Below are 26,923 nucleotides of genomic sequence, written 5' to 3'. Positions count from 1 at the left end.
TTATTGCTGATGCCTTGACAGAAATTGGGATATTGACACTGAACTGTGGATATTGATCTAAATTTGTTTCTTACCTGTACTGAGCCGTAGAGGCAGTATACACAATGTTTATAATAATGTTATCTTATTCTGTATATTTCTCGTCCAGAATGAGGATCTGAGTTGTTGAACAACGGGTCTGATGATCTAGATCTTATCATGGATTATTTAATTGTTATTCATGATTTGCTCTCAAGGAACAACAATTCAGATTTTTTCCTTATAGAAAATTAGGGAAGACAAGGATTTCAGTAAAGAGATCTATGAGTTTATGAAGATTGTTGTTTGCTACTTCTAGATTTATGAAGGTCTGTGCACTACTAGTACACCACACTGTAAGAGTTAATGGGTCGACATTTAATACTTTCAACAAGTAGCAACAAAAGTCAATGCCAAGCAACATATGGCTTAGAATGTGAAAGTGTAACAAGTATCAGAAATGCTTACAACCGAACTATTTACAGGAGACCTGATATTTTTCAGAAATTGGTACAGTCAAGTTAACAATAAAGGAAGAAAAGAAAGCTGTAAGGAGATAACCAAAAGCAAGAATACCTAATTTGTAAAATTGACTGGATCTTACAGAAAACTTTCAAGCAAACCTCAGGTAGAAATTTATATCCCTACTGATGAAGAAATGGAAAGAATTTGCATAGGCCTAAAGAAAACTGATATAGAAATGGAAATAAATTTTCCAGCAAGCAGTGGAAGAAAACATGCAGTAAGCACTGCAACAAATGAAGTGGGAGATTATGAATAGATAAAAATCATTAGATAAGAAACTAGCAGAATAGAAGATGCTTAAATATTTGTATTATTAAAACTTTTTTTTTTCTAAAAGAAATAAAAGAAGAAGCATTATAAAGCTATACATTCAGTGAAAGTATAATTGAGACAAGAAATTGTTTACTTGTATCAGAAGCTAGGATAGTTGCAGACCAAGGATGGAAGTAATGTGATCTAACTTACAAATGTATTTAAGATTTCCTTATGAAAAACCAGAAATAAAATCAGAAATATTCTACAGTCATCAGCCTGTGGCATCAGATAGAAGCAAATGTCAAAAAGAAAACAACAAAACCTGAAGGGAGGATGTGAAGAAGACAGGAACAGGCTCAATTCAGTGAGGCCCAGTAATTCCCAATAACAAAGAGGTAGTGGGCATGAACTGAAATGCAGGAGATACCATCAGGCCATCAGGGAATACTTTACATGACAGTGGCGGAGCCATGGAGTGGATCTTCTAGAGATTTGGAGTCTCCCTCCTTGAGATAATCAAAAGTCATCTGGACATGATGGTCCTGGATAACCTGCTGTATGTGGCCCTGCTTGAGGAAGGTGTTTGGACCAGATAACCTTCAAGGTCTCTGCCAACACTAACCGTTCTGCAGCTCTGTGATACAGAAGTACATTATTATTTACAGTCAGTGGAGAAAACTAAGCATGTTTAGTCAATAGATGTTCTCATTCTAAAGTAGATGTAGGGAATTGGTTAGATATACAATGGGAATCATGTTTCAGAATAGTTTCCTGCCACTGTATATGTGAAGAATGACAGGTAACCAGGTCAGATGTGAATATTTAAATCTTAAATGCTTAAATTAGAAAGACAAAGCCATTGAAGTCACAATTTTGTATTTCTGTAGCACTGATGCAGTGCATTTCTGATCTTTTCTTGGGGTTTTCTCTCGGATTACAACTAAATAAACAGAATTTTACAGATAAACAAAATAAATGGTAAGATCAAAGCAATGACCTGACTTTTGAAAGCTCAGGTGCAAGAAAGAGTCAGTAGTTGAGGCATGAAATTAAATAGCCTGAACTCATCTTCTCTGAATCCTTGTAGATCAGGGTGAGAACCTTGTAGCAACTATTATTGAAATTTGACTTTCATTCTTATTAAAGACTTATTAAAGAGTACAATGGCATAATTATCCATAGTTTTCACTTGGGTTATGATAGAAATTACACTCATTATTTTACATCTGTTCATCTCTTTCCTGACACAGAAGTTTGGGTTTGGGTTGGAAGGAGCTCTAAAAATTATTTACTCCACCTCTGCTACTGCAGGCAGATAAATCTTTCACTGTATCAAGTTGCTTAAAGCCCCATCCAATCTAACACACTGAGATGTGGACCTGTCTGGTGCTCCCCTATGGTATCTAGTCGGATTAGATTCTAACACTCAAAGTGTTTAATCTCAATCAGACAAAAAGGTGGCATTCTGCACTGACAGGCAACTAAAGACTTGTTTTTTAACTGCTTTTTTCTAGCAGTGCATTTTGAGAATATCTTCATTATTTTTGGATAGCACCTATGTGTTAGGCTACTTTAGCATACGCTGAGATATTTTGTTAAATCCATTTTCTGTCTGTTGTTTTTCTATGAATTATCATACTAATAGTGAAATCTGTAATATTCTGCATGAAGGCTATATTATTGTCTATTTCAACATAGAGATTTCAGGCTATTCTGAAAATACTATACTGTGCTAAAATACTCACTTTATTAGCTTATGTCCTATACAGGTTTATGTGTGAATTCTTACACCAATGTTTCAACATAATGCCTTTAAAAGGGAAGACACTGAACTGATAAGGATTCTGAATATTCTATAGAATGGTATTTTAGAAGTGAGAATGTCATATTTAGCTTTTATTTTATTTTGGGATTTGTTGTTATTGTTGTTAAAATTTCTTCTCTATAACTAATAAAATTGTTTATGGTGGTTAATAAGTTGTCTCTAATGCAAATGTCAGTCAGAGGCTGCTAAATGTGTGAATCCAGACATTATGACCCAAACCATATTATATCACTCTATTTCTTTCTTTCTCAAGGTCTATAGGTTGTAACAAAATACAGCCTCTCTTTAAAAGGCCACTGATGTGGAAAGTCACTGGAGTCAGACTTACAATCCAGCCTGCCTGGTTAAACTTGTTATGTCTGAATGCTAATCAAATCTGTATCTTCATATAAACTTCTCTGCTTGCTTCTAGCAGTTGGGATCAAGTCCAATTTTACACAGTTTAAGGATCAACTGTGTAGATATTACTTAGCATGAAGATGAAAAGTAGAATTACACTTCTAACACTGAACATATTTATCCCAAAATATTGTTCAATAACGTAACCACAGCAATCATTTTAATTAAAAATACCTTCTAGTCTTAATATGTTGTAGAATAAGGAAAGACAATCTCTTCCATGAGAAAACATGAACACACAGAATAACAGACATCTATAGGAGGAAGACTATACTGCTGTAATTACTGATTATTCATCAGCTTTAGGACTTAAAAACCACCATGCATTTGGTGGAGACTAACATTTTATATTATTTTTTACAATCGCAGTATCTAAGATTATTGAAAATATATATTGAGATTAATGATCTCCATTTCAACTAGGCATCTTGGATTATGGACTAGAGTCTATCAACAACTTAGCCTCAGTGCTCAGGTTAGATATCTCATAACTCATAATTGAAATAATTCTCGTGATTAAAACAAAAGAAAAAATATACATGTGTTAGAACAAGATGATCTTGAGAGCTTGTCTGAAAGTATTTCCATTGCATTTGGAAATGTTCTGTAATCAAGAAGTGTATAAGCTATACTTGAGCTACAAACTAGGTTATAATCAAGTCTGTTCTGTTATCATGACAGAATCCAGGCTATTTCTCCTTAGTCACAATGTTGTGAGACATTCAGATCTGAAAGAGTGAAAGTAATCTTTCTCCAATAAACTCCATATAAATTAGAAGCTAGTTGTTAAAACAGTGTGGAGAGTGCATCAGAGGGATGGCCAGGTATTGGGTAGCTGAAATAAGAATGAAAAGTAACCTTTAAAAGCCTTGTCTTTCATGTTAATAATATTGAATTTAGTGAGTTCCTCACCATGTTTTACTTGCAGAGCAAATATTTTTTCATTCAGTTATTGAACTCACGGTGTGATGTCAGTGAACTGCACGTTCAATGCTTTTAACTAGTGAATAAAGATCATCAGAAAAGTTTTAAAGGACAGTGAAAAAGGTAAGGGAAAGGAAAAGGAAAGGAAAGGGGAAGAGGAAGGGTGAAGAGGGAAGGGAAATGAGAAATAAAGGTATGCACGAGTCTGAGACTTTTAGTAACAGAATGGATGTCTGTAGAGCACCAGAACCTTTTGAAGAAAATGGGAATGCAGTATTAAGTGTGAGAAATCGTGGCTAAAAAGGACTGTAAAATTTCCTTCATTGCTTGGGCTGTTTACTTAAGGGTGTAGTTTCTAACAACAAATTGAGTCATAGTGTGGTACTTTCAAAGTGTAGTTTGATATGACAGAAATGGACCAACTTCTCTATGCAGTCTTTCAACATTATGAAGCTGACTCTGACAAATATCTGCCATTACTGAAGTTTATCCTTTTCTATACACTTCTCTATGTGACTTCTAATAGGCTATGTATCATGTTGAGATGCATTTAATCAGAAATGTAACAGTAGTTTTAGATTGTAGTAAAAGATCAAATAGACACTTTTGCGAATTTGAGCAAATATTTGCATCATTCATAAAAAGACAGTGTTCCTTTATCACCACTAAAGAATAACATCTAATCCATATTCTGTTGAATGTAATTTCTGCAAAATATCTGCTTATAGATATTAATACAGTTTCAAAAAAACTTAAATATAGCATGAGTGTAGACAGTGCTCAGAAGTTAACTCTATGTTATAAATGAACTTCCTCATGGCATTCTGAATTTGTTACCTTTATTGGTGGTCTCACAGGTTCATAGGTACATTAGGTTGGAAAGGACCTACAAGATCATCTAGACCAACCTATCACCATCCCTACCCACTGAACTACTAAATCAAATCCCTTAGCACCTCATCTAAACACTTCTTGAACAGCGCTAGGGATGGTGCCTCAACCACCTCCCTAGGCAGGCCATTCCAGTGCCTGACCACTCTTTCAGAGAAAAAACGTTTCCTCAGGTCTAATCTAAATCTTCCCCGGCACAACTTGTGGCCGTTCCCTCTCATCCTATCATTATTTATCAGGGAGAAGAGGCCCACCCCCTTCTCACCACAACCTCCCTTAGGGAAGTGGTAGAGTGCAATAAGGTCTCCTCTGAGCCTCTCCTTCTCCAGACTAAACAATCCCAGCTCCCTCAGCCGCTCCTCATAAGACTTGTGCTCCAGACCCCTCACCAGTTTTGTTGCCCTTCTCTGAACACGCTCCAGGGCCTCAATGTCCTTCTTGTAGTGAGGGGCCCAAAACTGAACACAGTACTCGAGGTGCGGCCGTACCAGAGCTGAGTACAGGGGGATGATCACCTCCCTGCTCCTGCTGGCTACACTATTTCTAATACAGGCCAGGATGCTGTTGGCCTTCTTGGCCACCTGGGCACACTGCTGGCTCATGTTGAGCCGAGCATCAACCAACACCCCCAGGTCCTTTTCCTCTCTACATTCTTCAAGCCATTCTGCCCCAAGCCTATAGCATTGCATGGGGTTATTGTGGCCAAAGTGCAGGACCCGGCACTTGGCCTTATTGAACCTCATCCCATTGACCTCAGCCCAGCTAAACTAGGATATAATTTACCAGCATATATATAGTCAAATACTTGATAATAAATTTTTAAGTAATATAATTGCTTGGGTTTTTTTTCATTTTTTCTGATTGCTTATTTCCCTGACTGACCTGTAGGATAGACTTCTTTTAAATTTTCAGATAACTTTAACTGATTGTATGTGACTCTCTTCTGGTACAATATTTCTCATTAACCATCAGGACATTTTTTGCACAGAATGTCACAGACGTTGACACACATATCCCCATGCTTATAAAAATAACTAGTAGTTAATGAAAACAATTGTCACATTAAAGAAAATAAATATCTAAAAAATAAATTTGCAGCAGGACTAAAATGTCTACTAAGTCAACCAAAAAGCCTCAGGTTGATTATATGAAATAGTTTTGAGATTTACAGGTAAAAGTGTGTTTTAGTAAATGTAGAGGAGTTATTTGTAATGCATTTCTCCTGAACAGCTCTTCAATAATTATTTAATATATAGTATAATAAGGGAGCTAGTACATGGATTTAATATATTTTTTATGATACTTTATCACAACTAATTTTCCTCCTACTTTATCTCAAGTACTAAAATAAAATCATCTCAGTGTTTCAAAGCAGCTGTTGAGGAGTTCTAAGAATATATATATATATATGTTTTCTTAGTTTGTTTCTAGTAATTAAATAAAAATAGTCTCTTGCTGGTTAGAATACTGTGCATTGCAAGAGTATAACTAGTTTGCATTGCAAGTCCTACAGAGAAAAACCCGTACTACTGAAAACTAATGACATTATCTTAAATAGTTTTGCACTTTTTGTCTTTCTTGTTATCCAGATAAGATAGTCCTCTTCTAAAATATAACCTCCTTTAGCAAGCACTTGGTTTTTTGTTGTTTTGGTTTTTTTTGTTGTTGTCATTTTTTGGTTGCGTGGTTGGTTGGTTGGCTTTTTTTTAACAGTTTTGTTTTTCCATTTGAAAGGCCTCCACTTCCCCTTAAATTTTTGCTGGAGTTCTAGATGAATTAAGATATTATTCTGTCTGTTTTTGTCTGGAAATAAAAAAAAAAATGCAACTTTCTACTCTATGTGGCCTTCCCAAAGCACTGTTCATATTGGACATTTTTTTCTTCAGCCTAACATCAAGTTGATATTCCTTAGTAGTGTTCTTTGACACTAAGCTTCATTTTAAAATTAGTGTGGCTTTCCTGAGGCTTTCCTCGTATTTTCCATGTCTTTCTTTATAACTCTCTATGAGTCACAGCATTCTGCTGTACCTCTTTGACTCTAGCCCCTCTCATGTTGTCCACCTCTACGGATAAACAGATTAAAATGCATAGCATAGTTTCAGATCAGCTCATGAAAGTGAGAAGCAAAACTTTGAGATTTTAAGGCTGACTTATGCTCTCTGTACTGTCAATAGTCAACCACAATACAACAGAAATCATTTAGTTTGTTTTCCTTCTTAGTCTTCATTAAACCATACATTAAACCCTGGGGAACCCAGTTGCTGCCTACATTCACAGAATCACAAAATTGTAGGTATTGGAAGGGGTTTTCATAGATCATTGAGCTCCCTGCAAAGCAGTCCCCTTACACTAGGCTGCACAGGTTGAAGCCATGCAAGTATTCAATATCTCCAGAGATGGAGAATCCACAACCTCCCTGAGCAGCCTGTTCCAGTGCTCTGTCTCTCTGTAAAATGATATCTTAGGCTGGGAACCAGTATTCAGACTCCTGACCATTCACAAAAACAGAATCAAGTTTATTTTTTATTATTTTTATCACTGCCAACATTGTCAAAATCACTGAGGAAATTATGTTCTTTAAGACAAAAGAAGGTAGAAAGTCACAGAAGAGTACAAAATTTTAAAACTAAAATTTATTTCTATGTGAATTATAATAATCATATCATTGTTACACAAAGCTTTTTATGGAGTAACTGTGTTTATCACAACTTCTCAGAAGATCAAGAAGACAGCACTTCTTACAAGAAAAAATGCAACGTTTGATTATATTCTGGAAGGAAACTACTGGTCTCCTGGTTATTAATAATAAAGTGCCATCAGAAAACTGCTTATCAGTCTATAAAACATAGTAGAACATAGGCTCTGTTCTGTAGAGTACACAACTGGAAAATGGTAGAGTGAATACAAGGTTTCCTAGGTGCTACAGCAACAGGGACTATTTCAGTATATTTCCGCTGCCTCCCATTCCTGTTGCTATTCTTATTTATCAGTTTATATTTATTGGCATTAGCAGCAGAAAAAGGATGTTCTTTTATTGATAGCTACACTAATATTTGCACTAATATGCATACTAATATGTACAGTAATATGTACACTAATATGTATACTCAAACTATGAGTGAGAGAAGAAATAACTATGTAGACAGATAGCAGCAGCAGATAGTGATTTCTATCAGGAAATGCATGGAAGGATTCAGAGAATAAGCTTTTACAATCAAACAGCAGCACTAACATTTTCAGAGAATGAAAACTGAACTGTATCTCAGTGTTTTAGCAGAGATGGAATAGCTAAACTTAAAACAATGAACAGTACATAGACAACTTTAGCACTCATCCTGTCCCTATTTTATATACTGAACCCAAAGACTTTCTGGAGGCAAAGAACAGCTGCAAAATGATCATGACAATAAGGGAAAATTTGAATGGACGTGTACTACTAAAACTCCTGATAGAAAAAGCACAATTAGGGACCAGAGCTGAAAAAGTACACAATAGAGACTTTAGTTCCTAGAGCTTTACTCTGGGAGCAGAACTCACTCCACCAAAGTTACAGAAATTCAGAGCACAATCTGATATTGCAAATGGATACAGAGGCAAGCATCATATCTGTGAATGGAATAAGCAGTACTAGCAATCCAGATGTCCTTCTCTTTGCAAAGATTTTCCACTCCTTTGATTCCACCACTTATGTAGTCTAAGAGTTTCCACATCAGCTCTGAAGGTATACTTTTTTGGATCAAAGTGAATTACTTCTTCAGGAAAGGATATGCCACCTTTTAAAATAGATCTCACTAAAAAGCTCATGAAAGATGATCCTTAAAAAACAATCTTTCACTGTAAGTGTGATGCACTAATTGCCTTGTGCTCTTCTCTCTGCAGTTTATTTCAGAAATGTAAGATACAATTAAAACAATTGCTGTTGCTGTGAAAATCCCATGCTTTCTGTGGTTAAGAAATACTTACTGTTAGCTTCCCAAATTCCGAAGTGGTACTTCTCCTGGAAATGATTGCATTGCAATATTCAGAATTTGACATTACCGTGCTCTATTCATTCTCAATTAAAAATAGCAAATATTCCTCACAAACAGAGAACGGAAATATAAAAAATAAAAATAAAATTAAAACCTAGAAGTCCATATCTGACTTTTATTTCCAAACACATTGTACCTAAATGCTTTGCATGATGGAATTTGTAACTTTAGTTTATGAACGATGCTCTGAAAGTGATGTCTCCTATTCTATTATTTTGACCCACAGTGACAGAGATGGATGATTGTGGTATGACAGTAGAGACTGAACATTACAGTAGAGACTGAACATTCCCACCAATATCCCATTACATTTTGTCATCATTCAACAGATGGCAGTGAAGAGGCAGACTGACAAAATGGAGCCTGACATGGAAGTGTATATGAAACAAAGGTGTGTCACTGAATTCCTCCATGTGGAAAAAATTGCACCCACTGACATTCATTGATAGTTACTGAACATTTATGGAGACCAAACTGTGGATGAGAGCACAGAGAGGTGGTGGGTAGTGTGTTTCAGCAGTGGTGAAAGTGATGTGAAAGGCAAGCCATATTCTGGAATGTCATGCTCAGATGTCACACCATGCAACGAGGAGTTTCTCAATCAGCTCATCCACGTGAATCAGCTAATGTTGGTGACTGTATGGAAAAATGGTGCTTTGTAGCTGTAAATTAGCTCTTTAAAAAGTGTTATTGTGCTTTTTATATCTGTTGTAGAAGACAATACTTTCAGAGAGTCCTACACAGTAATATAAAAAAGGAAATCACTGCCATAGTCAGTGAATTTGCTTCCAATTCTCTATTCATACACACATTTAGAAAGTAATTCTTCATATAATAAGACTTGTTTGTTTTATTTTACAATGAAAAATTATTATATTGCATGAGAATTGCAGAGAATTGCAGAGTTTGTAGTCACCTTAGTTCAGCTTTGACTTTAATTCTGTTCCAGGTACACTAGTTTTACCTCACCTTCTTTGAGGTAGGAGTCATCTCATTGATTGTCTTGAGTAAAAGGAAATGGCTCGTGCATCTTTTGTACATTATAACAAATGTCCTTTTGCATTATAATTGAATGGTGATTGTTGTGTTCAATCAATGAGAAAGGTTAAAGGAGATCCTCTGCCAGCATTTTTAATGGAGAAGTCGATTAAGATTCAGTTTAATCATTCTGGCTGCTTCAGAATTAAAGCAACAAAGACCATCAATGGCACTATAATTACCAGTCTTTCTGTAAGTTTACACTGCTATTTATGCAGCCATAAATTCTGCTATAATGCACAATGTGACCAGGTTAACTCGCTTTGTTTGCAATGCAAAACATTTCCCTTAATTTTACCGTGGATAAGAAGTTGTTGTGATGAAGGATATATATTTCACCTTAGTTTATAAAAAAGAAACAAAAGCAGGGGAGAGAAAGAAAGAAGGAAAGAAGGAGAGAGAGAGAGAAAGAAGGGAAGAAGGGAAGAAAGGAAGAAAAGAAAGGAAGAAAAGAAAGGAAGAAAGGAAGGAAGGAAGGAAGGAAGGAAGGAAGGAAGGAAGGAAGGAAGGAAGGAAGGAAGGAAGGAAGGAAGGAAGGAAGGAAGGAAGGAAGGAAGGAAGGAAGGAAGGAAGGAAGGAAGGAAGGAAGGAAGGAAGGAAGGAAGGAAGGAAGGAAGGAAGGAAGGAAGGAAGGAAGGAAGGAAGGAAGGAAGGAAGGAAGGAAGGAAGGAAGGAAGGAAGGAAGGAAGGAAGGAAGGAAGGAAGGAAGGAAGGAAGGAAGGAAGGAAGGAAGGAAGGAAGGAAGGAAGGAAGGAAGGAAGGAAGGAAGGAAGGAAGGAAGGAAGGAAGGAAGGAAGGAAGGAAGGAAGGAAGGAAGGAAGGAAGGAAGGAAGGAAGGAAGGAAGGAAGGAAGGAAGGAAGGAAGGAAGGAAGGAAGGAAGGAAGGAAGGAAGGAAGGAAGGAAGGAAGGAAGGAAGGAAGGAAGGAAGGAAGGAAGGAAGGAAGAAAGAAAGAAAGAAAGAAAGAAAGAAAGAAAGAAAGAAAGAAAGAAAGAAAGAAAGAAAGAAAGAAAGAAAGAAAGAAAGAAAGAAAGAAAGAAAGAAAGAAAGAAAGAAAGAAAGAAAGAAAGAAAGAAAGAAAGAAAGAAAAAGAAAGAAAGAAAGAAAGAACCCTTCTTTAGAGTCTGCCTGAGGTTAATAAGCCTGATAGCTTGTCTTAAATAGCTTAAAGTCATGGCCTTAACCTTGGGACATTAGAGACATATTTTACTTTATTGAACATGAAAACTAGCATCACTCCCAGGTGAGTAAAAAGGGTCAAATATATTATTCTAATCCCTGTTCCAAACAGAGAAAAGGTCATTATACACTATCTTTTGCATACTGCCAAAGAGTGAAAAATTCACACTGGGGACATGGGTGCAAATCTATTTTAGACATGGCCTTTAAAATGTTACTAAAATGAATGATTAAATGGTTCTTAACAAGAAAAAAAAACACCTTGAAATTGATCTAATTTATTAATTAGTTTGGTCTTACAAAGGTCTTACTAAAAATAGCTATAAGACTGGAAGAAATTACATTTCAAATAGACATGAAGCTATAAAATAAATTTGGTTTTTTTGTAATATTAATACCTTTAAGCATGATCATTAATTTCATTTTCTACTGATAAAAGAAAGATGACATATCTTGATTAATCCAGGATTTTTACATGAGCATGTCCAGCACTTCAAATCACTTCAGTTCCAATTTTTTTTTCCCTATAAAAATTTTGATCTCTTAAGAGACATTGATGTTATCTCTTTTTTTTTTTTTTTTTTCTCCATAGAGGGAGAAACTAGCTTTGACAAAACTTCTCACTAGTACTCAGAAACACACTTTCTTCATGCAGAAGTATACTATTTTCAAAGTTGGGTCAGTTTGAAAAACACTGTCTTTCATCCTGCATGCCTAAAGAGAAGGCAAGACTCAAATTTTCCCATACTCACATTTTCTTGAAAGCTTGACCTCCCTGAACCAGCTAAGCACATTTTTATTTCATGACACCTAGTAAAGTTATGTAAATAAGTCTGTAAATTTCTACAAATACCAGAAACTGGAGTGTGCTTTCAGCAATAAAAAGGTTAGGATCTATACGGGGTTACACTGTAGGCCCAGCCTCAGCTGTAGGCTTTAAAGAAATAAATTTCCAGCCACTTAAAAATAAAATGTCCCTTCCTGAGGTTTGATAGTATATTCTGTAATTTTTCTATTTTATGTGTTTTTCTTCGTTTTTATTTGTAGCATAATTTACATCTTGTTGTTGTTCATCTTAACTAAACATGGCATTGTCTGGGTAATTTGTAGTTTGCTGTTGTCCTATAGTAACTTTTCCTTCCTTTTCAGAAGATTCCAAACTGTTAGGAAATGATTTTCTGACTAGCAGCAGTTATTGAATGACAATTAAAATAAATTAAAATATCACATCACACAACAATTTTTCAGTGTGCAACTCCTGAGCTTGCCATTTCCAATGTAATTTATGCTTCTTGGAAAGCTGGGCTTGAAGGTGTAATCAAAGATATCAGTATATACAATAATATATATATATTATATATATTGTATTATATATATATAATATATATAATACAAATCTGGACCTCCTACTGGCTAGAAAGCTACATGTACATATGATAACAATATATGGTTCTTTAATGTCTATCTGTATCAAGCCAGTTCTCTCGGTAGCAGGAAATTATGAAAACAGCTAAAGAGGACAATTTAAAAATGTAACTTCTTAAATCTGTCTCAAAAGAGGTAAAGACAAACATGTAAATCAGCTGTTTATGAAACATTCATGTTTGAATTTAAAAGGCATATCAGTATACAGTGAACATCACTGATATTAAAGTCAGGAGCTTAATCCTCTAAAGAAAACAAAACACATACAGTGTGTAGGCAGCCTGGCATAGTTCCCTTGGGTTTCTTGCATGTGAGTTAGGGTGCAGAAGCTATACTTAATTTAAAAATAAGATTGACTAATCTATTTGAGTGCTTACTGCCTTGTAAGCAGAGAAAAGAGTTGTGTGCCAGAATGGAAATCATATGGGCCGGGAATTCCCCTTCTGTTGACCACAGAAGGTATAGGCATAATCCATCAAGAACAGAATGCATGCCATACTTTGTTCATTAGCATTTAAAGAGGCTGTTTGGCATCAGACAACAAATACAGTTCTTGCAAGAACTTGGCAGCAGACTGTTTGTCAGTTAATGACAATCCACAGCTTTTTCAAGGAAATACTAAATGTTCCCAGGGCTATTTCTGAATTCTTTTCAGCACAAAACTTGAAGTGGGGATAACACATTCATATAATGGTGACCAGCTTCCTAAAGAAAGCATCAGTTCTGAACCTGAAATCAAAACAGATTTGTTGGCAACACATCAAGAAAAATGTGATGGAACTATAAATATGTGATACCACGTATCTTTACATTTATACTTTTCCTAATGTATATCAGTGTGCTTAGCATCTCCATAGACTACTCTCTGGAATATCATGGATCTTATTCAGTACTTGGATAACAATGCAAACTAATAAAATAAAAAAGAGAAAGGAAAAAAAATCACTAATATTTTTGACATTTTGATTATCAATGATATATAATTATCAATTTTTTATGAATTGCTCTGTTCAGCATAGAAAATTCCTTTCACTCTCTGTCACAGTCTTCACCTTCGTTTAAAGTAAGCAAAGATATTCTTTAGTTGGGATCCAATTCCAGCCGTGGACAACTAAATCAGCTTGTATAAGTGAGTGAGTCTTTTTAAATGAGAAATCAGTAGGATTCAGTAGCCTAAACATATGCATCTGAGATTCCCTACAGTAGGTTAGATATCTATGGGAACCTGGTAGCTATGTCAAAAGAAGAATAAGGAATTAATAGCTACTGTCGAGGCAGTGTGAAACCTGAATAGCACTAGACAATATGTTAAGGCAGCAGAATTAGAGAATAATTTGGGTGGGAGGAGACATTAATGATCACCTGGTTCTGAACTCCCTGACATGGGCAGGGATCCCTCCCACTAGACCAGGTTACCCAGGGCCCCATCCAGTCTGGCCTTGAACACTGCGAAGCATGGTATGCCTAAAGCTTCTCTGAGCTCATAGTGAAGAATTTCTTCCTGTACCTAATCTAAAACTACCCTTTTCTAGCTCCAAACTATTCTTCCTTGTCCTGTCCTCCACTATGCTTTCTGATAGAGTCACCCTCCATCTTTCCTGTAGGCCTCCTTTAAGTACTTGAAGGCCATTATAAGGTCGCCATGAAACCTTCTCTAGACAAAATAACTGTCCTCTTGTCTTCCAAGTTGTTCTTGTGCCCCAGGACTCCGATCATCTTCGTGGCCCTCCTCTGGACCTGCTCTAACAGATGTTACACTCAGACTGTGGGCCTCAGAGCTGAATACAATACTAAAGAGGTCTAATGAGAACAGAACAGAGGGGGAGAATCACTTCCTTTGCTCTGTTGCCCACCCCCTCTTTTAATGCTGCTCAGGATATGACTGGCTTTCTGGTCTGCAAGTGCACACTGTCAGCACATGTGAGCTCATGGACCATGTCTCATGTCTGCCAAGGCCTCTCTGAACAGCATCCCTTCAACATTTCCCTGCAACCACAATTCAGTGCTATCCACAAACTTGCTGAGTCTGACATACAGTTCCAGTGTCCTTGTCACTGACAAAGACAATATTGGTCCCACTAAAGACCCCTGAGGGACAGGAAGTTATGCTTTGCACAAGGTCAGGTAAATGACATTTTATGAGGAAAGAATGAAAGAATTGGAACTGTCTAGCCTGGAGAAGACTGAGTGGGGATCTTACCAATGCTTATAAATATCTAAAGGATGGGTGTCAAAAGCAGGTGTTTTTCAGTAGTGCCCAGCAACAGGACAAGGACAATGGACACAAACTGCAATATAGAAGTTCATCTGAACATGAGGAATATCTTCTTTACTTCAGAGGTGATGGAGCCCTGAAACAGGCTGCCCAGAGAAGTTGTAGAGTCTCCTGGAGATAACCAAAACTTCATTTACAGTGGAAATAACAAGTATACATCTTTATCCTATAACCCATGGACTTCAGTGCTAAGGAGAGAAGATAGTATTTTATTGAATCTATTCCAACTAATGTTTTCCTCTTCTGGAACATAAACATGGCTTTACTTACAGTTCAAAAAGTACACTGGCAGTGTTAAAAACTGATTGTAGGGGATACTTGTACAACCTTGCTAGCAATTCTGTTTCACATAGCAGCAAAGTTGGGGTAGCATTTTCACATATTGGAAGATGGAATATAACTAAGGATCATCACAAACTACCCCAACATTTAGATTTCTGATATGCTATAATTCAGTCTGTTATTTTTTTTGTGGATGTTAATTATGCTAGTCTGGTTTAGCTAACACATGCTAAATTACACTTTCATTTCACTGTAGCGAAGTATCCCATGGAGAGCTTCACTGCAACAGCTGTAGGATGGGATGCTCCAGCTGAGAATTTAGAATCCCCATCAGCTCACAAGGTAATACAACTGTGCTACTACTGCACGAAAAGCTGCCAAGACAGCAACAAAGCAGAAAGGAAGTCAAAGTGGAGAAAATGCAAAGTATGAGCTACTCAGCCAGCACTGGGATCTTAAATGGAGGTTAAATGGGGTAGGCTTTGCCTCTGGTTCCACTACAGAGACCTCAGTAAGCTGTTTGTTTTCCTGTTATCTCACAGAAATAGCAGATCTTCTCTTCTTCTCTTCTTCACAGGTATGGAGAATATGGATTTTAAAGATGGTGAGACACTTAGAATTTACAGTTCTTCAGACCATATTGGTATTCATCACATAGAAAGCAAAAAAAAAAAAAAAAAAAAAAATTAGAGATAACACAAAATCTACCTAGGAAGAAACAGGCAGAAATGAATATAATTAAGCTACCTGAACCTTAAATATCTGAACTAGTCATAGTCCTTCTTTATAGAAAATAGAGAGCAATTTTCTCTTTTAGAGCACAATTCACTTAACCAAATACACTTTTGTGTTTGGAATTAGAAGTTTCTGCTCTGTTGCACCTCACTGACTAAAAAGTACCTGCAGTCAGATCTTGGATCTGATATCTAATGCACACTTCAGACTGTAAGAGAATGAGCATAGTTTACACCCAAAAAGTTGCCTTTCTGTGGCATTTTTTTTACTGCAGAATCTCTTGTAAATCAGTTTACTGAGTAAAGTAAGACTTGATAAGGCCTCAGTCTTCAGCAGCATTTTAAACTCTGGACTATGGAAGCTGAGGATCAAAATAGATGAGCTTGGGAGAATTATAATATCCTTCATATGTTGGTAGTCAGAAAAGTCAAGAACATTGATAGGTTAACTTGTTATGGAAAAAACAAAGCTCTAGATATCCACATACATCCATTTTTGGCTCCAACCATCCTCAATAAGACCATTATTTCATATTAATGTGTGATCCTGCACATATTGAAGTAAGAAGGAGTTGAAGTATATTATGCAGAATGATTGGCAATCATAGGCCGAGGTAGACTGATCATCCAATTAAATCACAGAATATTAAAAAGGTCAAAGTAATATAGAGCTAGTCTAATTAATAGACAATGAAATAAAATTCTGATTCTCACACTCTTGAATATAAGCTCAGTTCCTGAAAACAAATGACCTACTTTATTTGTGAATGCAGTTCCCTTGACTTCAGGGTACTTCATAAGGGCACATGGATTCTTGCTTATGGATTACCTTTAGGGATCAGTGCCTAAGCATTTCTTCTACCCTGTTCAGGTAGTTTTACTCAAATATTTAATTGTTTTCATTCTTTATCTGCATCTTACAAGGAGATAAAGATTCAACCCTTTAAAACTTCATTAATATGTTGTCCTAATAATATCAAAGACATAGTATAACTCAAACGTCAGTTCTGTGTCTGTCTTCTGTGGTTTATGTGGATTTCTATTAATATTTAATTTGGTTCATTACCTTATTTATTGTGTGTTGGTTAAAGGAATTCAAAGATGGAGGTACTGTGTTAACATAAAAGTCTCCTCACACCGAAGCAGAAACCAAATATAATGCATGCACAATAACGTTGGGACTTTGTTTATAATAAACATTTTAAATGACTGATTTTTTCTCATAAATACTCTAAGTAAGATGATCTATGAGATTTCTAATTTATTCTTGTTTAAAATTTAACCATGCTTTTTTAAAGCATATCAATTTTGTTAATACCATGTAATTAACACATGTCAGTGCACAGCAAGTTTTAGTCTAAATTAATGACTATGAGAATTATTTTAATTAAATAACCAATTATAGAAAAATCGCAAGCATGAGAGCTGACATTTAAATGAATTTCATTTAAATTGCTTCTTAACATTGTCCCATCTAGGACACTAATGCAAAATGAACTATTGTATCAACATAGATTATCACTATTTTTGTATGCACATAATGTATTCATATTCAATCACTGGAACAGAGCTGAATATTTTCTATTGATCTGAAATGTCTGTGAACAAAATACAACAGAATAAGCCAAAGTACAAACAAAAATCTCTTGTAGTTCTGTGACACATACGGCTGGATTTCTCCTGCTTGCACACATTTTCACATTTCAGCTCTTCATATACATACAATTTTTCCATTTGGTGGAGGGTGAATACCCAAAATTGCTTAGAATTTAAGTGATGTTTCAAATTCTGTCAAATTCTGTTCTTAAGTGATGTTTCAAATTCTGTAGTCATACAATGTTATGTATAAATAATGTATCTGACAGTATGGCAGCCCACTTGGGACATAGTGCCATTTACTACAAAATAGGATGCAACATTCAACTGAGCAGCAAGAACAAATTAAACATCTCTCCTTGCTAACTTTAGTAATTTTATTAGGTGATAAATATCACTGTGAGAAGAAAAGAAGATGCAGATATTTCAACTTTATTAACCTTAATCTAAATCTATCTATAGGCACAAAATAATATTTATACATTCCTAAAAAATACTTAAACTGTGTTAAAAAAGAGTTGTTCTAATCTCCTTATATTTTGTGGGTCTCCCATGGAAACCAGCAGATAAAGCCACGGTGTAAATACAGAATCTTTTCTGAAATACTGCTGCTAAATTCAGTTGAATATTATGTGTTGTAACCTTGTCTTTTTAACTTGTAACATAGAGGTATCACTTCAATATGTACTATAGGGCATATGCAATTACAATACAGGTGTATATTTTAAAACTTGCCCTTGTGAAGTTCAGGTATTCTGTGCAATTAAATGAAATCTTTGTTGAATGCAGTCTAAATTGTTCAAAGGCTTTATGTGCATAGGTTATAAAACGTCAAAACTATTTTGTCAGTAAAATTATAAGTTCTTTTAAAAACTTTTAAAATTTATATATCATTAAGAAATTTATCTATATATCAGTTTAAAGTGCTCTGGGCCACTAAAAATACTTCAAGGGAAATCAATGGGACTCTTAAGTTTAACCACAAGAAAAGTAGAAATTGCAAGGCAAAGAATGATTCTTTTGTCAAGAAGGAAAAAAAAATAGCAAAGGATATTTATTGCCTCTCATAAAGTATTATTTAACAATCATACTTGATCAGTTTTCATAAAATTGATATTTTCTACCAGGCAAGTACTTACCTATATTTCCTTATCTTGATTGAAAAACTTAATAAACATTATTGAAATAAAAATATTTATCATCACTTTTATGTAATTGTTAATTTTGTATTATCAGTAATAAATACATAGTAATGGCATTTGTGTTCTCAAATTAATTCACAGGAGTTAGATAGCTAAACCTTAATGAAAATTGATATGAGTTTTATCTCATAACCTTTTGCCTGCTATGGAGGTTCCAATCATGGCATTAAATAATGTTAAATGGAACAGTTAGGTATTATTCAACACAATTCAATACCATACAACTTGAATTTGTAACTATCTTTTCAAAATCATATGATCACTAAATCAAAGTATTTGTTTGTGTATTGAGATAAATATCCAATTTAGACTTTCTGTTCATTGTCCTCTTTACATACAGCAAAAGCTGCAGCAGTTTATTTTGTATCTACACAACAATTAATCTAGTATCGCCTCATATTTAATAGTTGCAATGGTTAATGTTTATACCTGAAGTAATTCCCATTGCACAGTGAAGAGGATTATCCACTTGATTAAAAATAAATCTTTTCACCCCTGCACTTGATTCTGTACCTCCCTGGGGAAGCTGACCATAATTTTTTTCTCGCTGTACTTCATTCTACAAATGATGAGCCCATTTCCCATGGACAATACAGAATGTAGAACTAAGGCTCAAAAAGGACAATAATTCAATCATTTTTCTGTCCCAGTGCCTTCTGGAAACAAATTCCTGTTATTTGCCAGGTTGTGGTCACTAAAACCCATCAGCCACCTTCTATTTCTCAACATGGTGGCCCATGAGATGATGCAGTCATTATTTTTCTCTCAGAACAATGCATAACCTCAACTGGAACAGTAGGAACAAGTGAAACAAATGAAAAATGGTTGCTGAGAGACTACCATTTAGTCTCAGGTACTGCAATGTTTGGAACAGGAAAGAACAGATGACAGGGACTGAAAGGCCAAAGGTTATGCAATTGATTCGGTTATCCAAAGGAAATGGGCAGTTTAACTGTCATCCACAACTAGCATGTTCAGCCACCTGAATGCCATGCTACGTGTCTCTATGAACACTGACCCAAAAGTAGTACACGTGCCTAAGCAAGTCAGGAAATAATCATTGGTCTGCATGTAAGCTCCTAAATGTGACTAGATAATATTGCAGATTTCCATATGTTGTACTACATTGCATATATTTAAACATCTATTTTGTTAGATTAGAGATGTTAGACCATGTCAAATAGACTCAAGTTTAAAGTGCCCCATAGGAAAGAAGGCAGTTTCCTCCTCAGCTTAGTCATACACATCTGCATCAGAAACAATTGTATGTTTTGACTTTGACTTATAACTCTTTATTCTTTTTTTTCCCTTATTTGAACCAATAGCTCTAGGGGAGTAAGCTGGATTCTTGTCAGACTTGTATGTCATCAGTGAATCTATTTTATCTCCAAATTTCCAACTGGAATGCCAAATACTGGCCTTATTTGTACCTTCACCATCTCACTGGAGACAAGGTGTCTACTCGGTCATTATAATGTGGTTGAGAAAACTTCACTGTTGGCAGTGACTTTTAGATCCCAGAACAAGGTTTTCATGGTTAGCAGTTGAGAAGAAAAATATTTTTGTAACTAATCTGATACAAATTTACAGAGATAAGCAAATAAAGAACGCTACCAGGCAATTTTGCAGTGCGGCTTCCAGAACTATAGTTTCCCCCTCATTCACAAAAACAGCTTTATAAATCACCACAGGATGACTGTTTGCCACATGGTGATTTTTATGATTTGTACTTTATCTAAGTAAACTTTCTGAAGTCTCAAGAAAACTATGGCTTGTGCTTCTGTATTTTCATCCGGAAAATAATCTTTGCACACTGAAAGAATAAATCTTCATAACAAATGAGAATACATTCATAGTCTTCCATTCCAGTAGATTATAATAGTAACAAATTAGAACAAATTTTCTCTTGAACAAAGGTGGTTTCCTTTCAGGAGGTTTCGATGGCCCAGTTCTGCTGTAAGTTCACACACATTACAGCAAATCGATACTACGTAAAAATTCAAGAGATAAATCATTAGTACTAATTTCTGTATGGAATTCTTTTAGTTTATAGTTTACAACACAGACAACAGAATTTCATATATGTCTGCACTTATGCATAAGTACCCAGAGGTAGCTAGAAATACAAAGATTTTAAAGGAGAAAGCTTCAAAAGCTTGATAACCTGTAAAGTATTCAACAACTAAACAGTGATCACCATAATGTTCAAGTCCACTTTATGGTGAGCTAAGTGTGAGATGGACAGTTTTACAGTTATGTTTGAACAATATTTGAGTTTGTGGGGTATGTAAAAATCATGCCAGCTCCTGTTTTATATGCTATTCAGTAGAATATATTCTATATATATATTCTATTCAGTATTTGTGTTATCTGCATATTCACTGCTAATACATTCATATCTTGACAGCTGTTACTGTCTGCTTTAGTATACACAATAATACAAACAGATTTTCAGTCAGCCATTCAGGCTGTGATTTCATAATTTATAGGTAAGCTGGAGAATGGATTTTTAGTAAGGTACCTGAAACTAATGCGGACAACTGAAGTGATAGTAGAAAGTACAGAAGATCCAGTATGTTCTCCTAGGGCAACATGCTTTGTTTTAAGACTGAATTTGTCTATATTCAGGTTTCACTTATACAAACATTTTTCTGTCTCTCTTGCAACATTAAGACACTTCTCTCCCTGTAAAAGTCGCCTCAGTATATAAGGATCATGCCCACTATGTTCATAATGACTATCCCTCCTCCAGAGGAATAAAACAGCTTGAGCTTTTTAAGTTTACCATTGTTTAAGTCATCTCTTTTGTAGCTCCCTTCAGATCTTCTCTGATTATTAATGCAACTGTAAAGTGTGATGGACAAATTGGACAAAGTTCTCCTCTACTACGTCTTTCCTAATGAAGTATTCCCTGTCATTGTCCATGTGTTGAAAACTTTTGGGAATTGTACATTCATACAAAGTTCACAATATCTCCTCTCCCTCAGCTGTGAGTTAGTGCCTCATCGTCCTGAAATATGACTGCTTGCTGTGTACATCATCCTGTTTTGTTGCAATATGGAGAAAAATAAGTTTGTTTAGGCAGTCAATTACTGTCTTCAGGATGAGATACAATTATTATGTCAGCTATTCCAATGAGGCTGCAGAAATCATATTAAAAAACTCAGAGAAAACATCACACTGGATGGTGGCAATTGGTGGTTGCTCCTCTTTAATCCCTAAATCATTTTTCAATGATAGACACAATTTGTTGTCATTTTGGTGTGCCCTTTATTTCTAGTTGGCAAGTTTGTATTTGACTCTACTAGGCATAATTTGTTCTGTAGGAAGTGATTAGTATACTAAAGAATTTTAAGACACTGCTTATATTATTGCTGTCACTAGTAGAGTCCATACAAAGAGCCGAAGTTTGACACTAAGTGCAGTAAAAAACATAAGATTTTTATTGTTCCCATCACAGTTAATGTAGAATTATCTAATTATTTATTACTGCTATCTCCTCTATCCTTTCAAATGTTGCAAAGAATAATAATCCTGCCACAAACAGTTCAAAGAATGAGCATCATATCACAGAATCACAGAGTTGTAGGGGTTGGAAGGGACTTCTAAAAATCATTGAGTCCAACTCCCTGCCAAAGCAGCTCCCTAGACCAGGTTGCAAAGATAGGCATCCGGGCAGGTCTTGAACATGTCCAGAGAATGGGATTCCACAACCTCTTTGGGCAGCCTGTGCCAGTGCTCTGTCACCTGCACTGTGAAGTTCTTACATTTACGCAGATCTTCCTATGCTTCAGTTTGTGGCCATTTCCCCTCATCCATTTGCCACACACCACTGAAAAGAAGACTGTTTTAGATTTTTATTCACACTGAGAGTATTTATCTGGTAACCTGAACACTTATTTTGATCTTAAGTGAAGATCTGGACAGAAAAATTAAATAAATAAATAAATAAATAACAAATACTTTGGAAAATCTGTATGTTATAAAGATATTCCTGCAGCCTTTCTACCTAACTTTATAACTAAAGTATAGATAAGTAGTGAGGTGCTGTCTCTTCCAGATGGCAATACCAATGGGCTGAATTGCTCTATGGGTTCTGTCTATCATTTCCCATTATTACTGGTAGCCTGTAGCTAGGTACACAGAATCAAATGGTATGAAGTTAGCCTTACCTACTTGCACTTTCAGTGTTTTCCTAGGTTGTTGTAAAAAAGGCATTTGTGGGTGATTTTTTTAATGTTATGGTTTTAATGATATTTTCCTTGTTAGATAATTTGTATTAATAATCTTAGAACAATTCTGAATGGTAATGCAGTTTCTGACAAAAATAAATAGAATACCCACAATTTCCACAAGAAACTATTAGATTCAACTAACAGTGATTTTTGACCTTCAAGGTACTTTCTTTAGATACAGAAATTTAAAGTAGGGTTGCAGCTTTCCCCATCTGTAGTAAACTATTCCATAAATAAACATTTACTGTTTCATTTTTAGCAAAATTACCTTTACTGCTTAGATAGATTTTCCAATATATGGGTCAACCTGTCCTAACCTTTTCTGAAAGAGGATGAGAAATGTTCACTCTGAACAAGATAAGACATACCGTATCTAATGGCACTATTTGCAAACACCAAATAGCAGCAGACTTGAGAACAGCAATATAAAGCTATCAATTAATTTTGTTGTAACTGTATGCACCTGTGAACAACTGCTTAATTAAAGAGGCAAACAGAAATCTCTCACAATAATGCTTCAAATTACTTGCATTTATGTGACTCAATTAGTTGGAGTGGATAAATACAATTGGAAGGCTGCCATGTGGACTTCTGGAAATAAAGAAAAGATAGAAGTGCAGAGATACAAAACCAAATGGGATGACTCAGGCAGATAAATACAGATAATTCTCAGAGGTTCATAGGCCTATACAAACAGAGAAGATAAAAGAAAGATTCTGTGTAAATATATATAAATACCTCATTTATTGTCATAGAGTTCTACTTTCACAAGCTGTAACAGCCTGTTTCAGCAGCATACTCTTAGGGCTCAAGTTTGCTTTAACTTTGCCATCAGATATGTTCATCCAGTTCCCTTTACTTTTAGGGAGTGGCAGAGGTGACTGATGTTTTGGGTGTGCTAGTGTTTCTTGCCTGCTCTCTAAGCTTTACTTTAGAAAACCACAGGACTTTCATAGTCTCTGCACTAGAGATAGTCCAAAGTGAAAAAAATGTGAGACATTTGGTATGGTGTGGCCACCAGGTCCTTAGCATCTCTTAAGAGTGTTCCTCTTGGTTTTCACTATCTCCTAACTTAGATATATCCTAAGGCATTGAAAATTACATCATACAGAATAGTCCCTGGATTTCCTTTTTCCATTTTCATGAGCCTGTTTCAAGATAGGAATTAGCTCTATATATGTGCAAATCCATTACTGAAAATGTCCTTTTCTCATCTTTGTATTTAGCTCAGTGGTTTTCAGTGTCTGCTGTCAGTCATTGTTTGAGTGGGGCATTTTATTAATACGAAATATTTGACACTGGAAGCTGGTTAAACAAACCAGACTTCCACCTATTCTGAGAGAACCCATCTACACGTCAAAGGGGAGCAGAAATGGGACACACTGTACTTAAAAATGCTGTACAGTATAGAAGTCAGAATGTGCTTCAGATATTACTTTGTTAATTCTATCTGGAAAAGGCAATCACTAATGATTTTAAAATTATTTTTTTTAATTTCTGTATTTCCTTATCTTCCTTTCCAACATATTCTCTTCCTTAAATAGTGGTCAGATACTCTTAATTTTGTATTTGGGTTAATGATTTGTTGAGATATATTGTAATTAAGCAGTGGGATTTTCTTCCAGTTGTAGCAAGGAGCAAATAGCCAAGGCTGAGGAAGGAACATGACTGGATGATATACAAAAAATTTAAATGATTATTTCCTGTAGAAACAATAATTATTAAACCATCTAACATTTTTGGACTTATAGTCAACACAGGCATGTTTTTTGTCTGTTTGTATGTTTGTTTGTTCATTTGCTCTCTGTAAAATTTCAAGCATTTTGGTTTATAGCAGACAGGTTTTCAAAATTCAAATAGGTAGGTTTATCCAAAAGTAATGCCTCCTCCTTGTTTCCATGGAAACTACAACAAATGTAAAGATTATAATAATGCTATTTGATAGAACAAATTCTCAGGTACAAAATGATATTTTTTCAATATAGTATTCACTATTTGCTATGTGTTTTTGCCAGCAGTGAAGAAGAGCTTACATACTACACTTGTAACAATCTGCACCAGAAGAAGTGACCCACTGTCAGTGTTGCACCACCCACCACCTCACTGCGCTCACATTTGCTGTTTTGTCTCCATAAATGTTTAGCAAGCATCAGTGGACATCATTGGGTACCACTTTTTCCACATGGAGGAATACAGTGACACACTCTCATGCACCTCATACACACTTCCATATCAGGTGCCATTTTGTCGGCCTCTGTTGCCATCTGTCACATAGAGTGAAGGTTCAGCCTCTCTACAGCCATACCACTGACATTTGCCTCTGATGTTACGGGCCAGCATAATAAAATGGAGGAATTACTTTCAAAGCAGCCCTCATACATACACAACTTTCTCTCAACAGTTTTGAGAAGTTTACACTGAAATGAACTGTATTAAAATATATTTACTCATGAGTTTAATAAAATATCTGTCCATGGGAGGGGAAGGACTATATACATATTTTGACTGTTTCATTACACCATTCTTAATAACTTTTTATTCTCTCAAATTTTCTCTTTTTTTTTTTTTTGGCTTTGTTTTCATAATGTCATTAAATATTCATGGCTGACCCTACATTTATTTCCCTTTCCCAAAGAGCAAATCATGCAGGTAAAGTTACTGGTTACAAATATATTTGTCAGACAACCTAATCTGGCTATAAAATCTACCTGTGACCTAGAGGACAAAACTCCTCACACTTCTAATTGAAGGCAACTACCCAGCTGACAGGTAAATATGCTTTTGAGGGCTCTTTTGCTGCTGTGATGATAGTGTCTTGAGGTTGTTTCCAGATGGAGGGGAGGGAGGTAAAAGTGAGAGTCAGAGAGTGTGACAGTTGTTCATCTATCTTGGTAACACTGAGGACCTTGGAAATATGAAATAAATTAGGCTGTGCTTTCATGAACACTTTAATCTAACTTAAGCATGAGGTGCTGCTAAAGGAGATGATCACTACATCCTTCCATCCTCTGCTGTTTTTTCCCTTGTGCCAAGAGCTGAGGTCATATGGTTACCTTGTAAGCTAGATCCGTAAAGTGATCCAACAACCAGCCTCCCAAATATTAACACTTAGCAGCTGGATCGATTTGTTTTGTTTAAATGTTGATTGGAGAGGGAGGTAGGGGGAATATACAGGCAGAGGTTGAGGAAGTTATTACTTTCAGTAGTTGCTTGGGCTTAGGTAATTTCAAAGCTCCTAATAAGCCAGTCTTAGTCACCCACAGGGCTGTGAATGCAGCTCTGGTTCAACAGGACTGAGACAGCACTTTATCTTTTAGGCAATAAGAATGTGGTCCTGTGGTAATATGGAGGCAAGCTCCCACTTTTCAGCACTCGCTGCAATACTTATAATACCAATCAAATTGATGCAAACTGCTTTGCAATATCAAAGGCATACTCTGATAGCACTGAGCATTTTGAAATAAGAGAGAAAAACAGGCATATTTTAAATGATTAAGGATGAAAAATCCCATCTTTCTCTCTCTCTTTCTCTCTCTCTCTCTCTGTACTGAAGAAGTCACTCTAAAGAGTAAGTAAATGAACTGTAAGAGTAAGTAGATGAAAGCTTGCTCCTGTCCAAGATTATTTTGATCATTATTGATTTAATCAAATTAGGCTTGTTTAATAAAAAAACCCTGAAGATAAGAGATATTTCTAATCAAAATACTGTTGCCATTAAAAAAAAAAAAGGCAGAGTACAATTCCTTAACATTTTATGCATAGTTGATGCCTGTATCTTATTTCTCCATGCTGGCTATGTATTCCACATCAGAAACAAAACAGAAAAATATAGGAATTATGAAATCTTTGTCTCTATGACATCCATTACTTTTAGTTAGCTTCTCATGATCAGCATGACTGTGAAGACAGAAATGGCATACCATCAAAGCAACTGGTACTGAACAGCAGTCTGAATGAACAAAAACCTGCAACAGTTCAGGTGAATGGTAAACTACAAATGTATTTCTCTGCATTGACTGTAAATGAAGATAAGTAGGTGACTACTGTGCAAGCCTCTAAAGCTGGATGGCTGAAATCCTAACACTGACTG

This window comes from Cyrtonyx montezumae, unplaced genomic scaffold (assembly GCF_038088225.1).
Source record: "Cyrtonyx montezumae isolate F1298 unplaced genomic scaffold, pur_monq_1.0 scaffold_3, whole genome shotgun sequence".
NCBI classification, from domain to species: domain Eukaryota; kingdom Metazoa; phylum Chordata; class Aves; order Galliformes; family Odontophoridae; genus Cyrtonyx; species Cyrtonyx montezumae.
The sequence above is the reverse complement of the archived record's forward strand: the minus strand, read 5'-3'. Positions refer to the sequence as shown.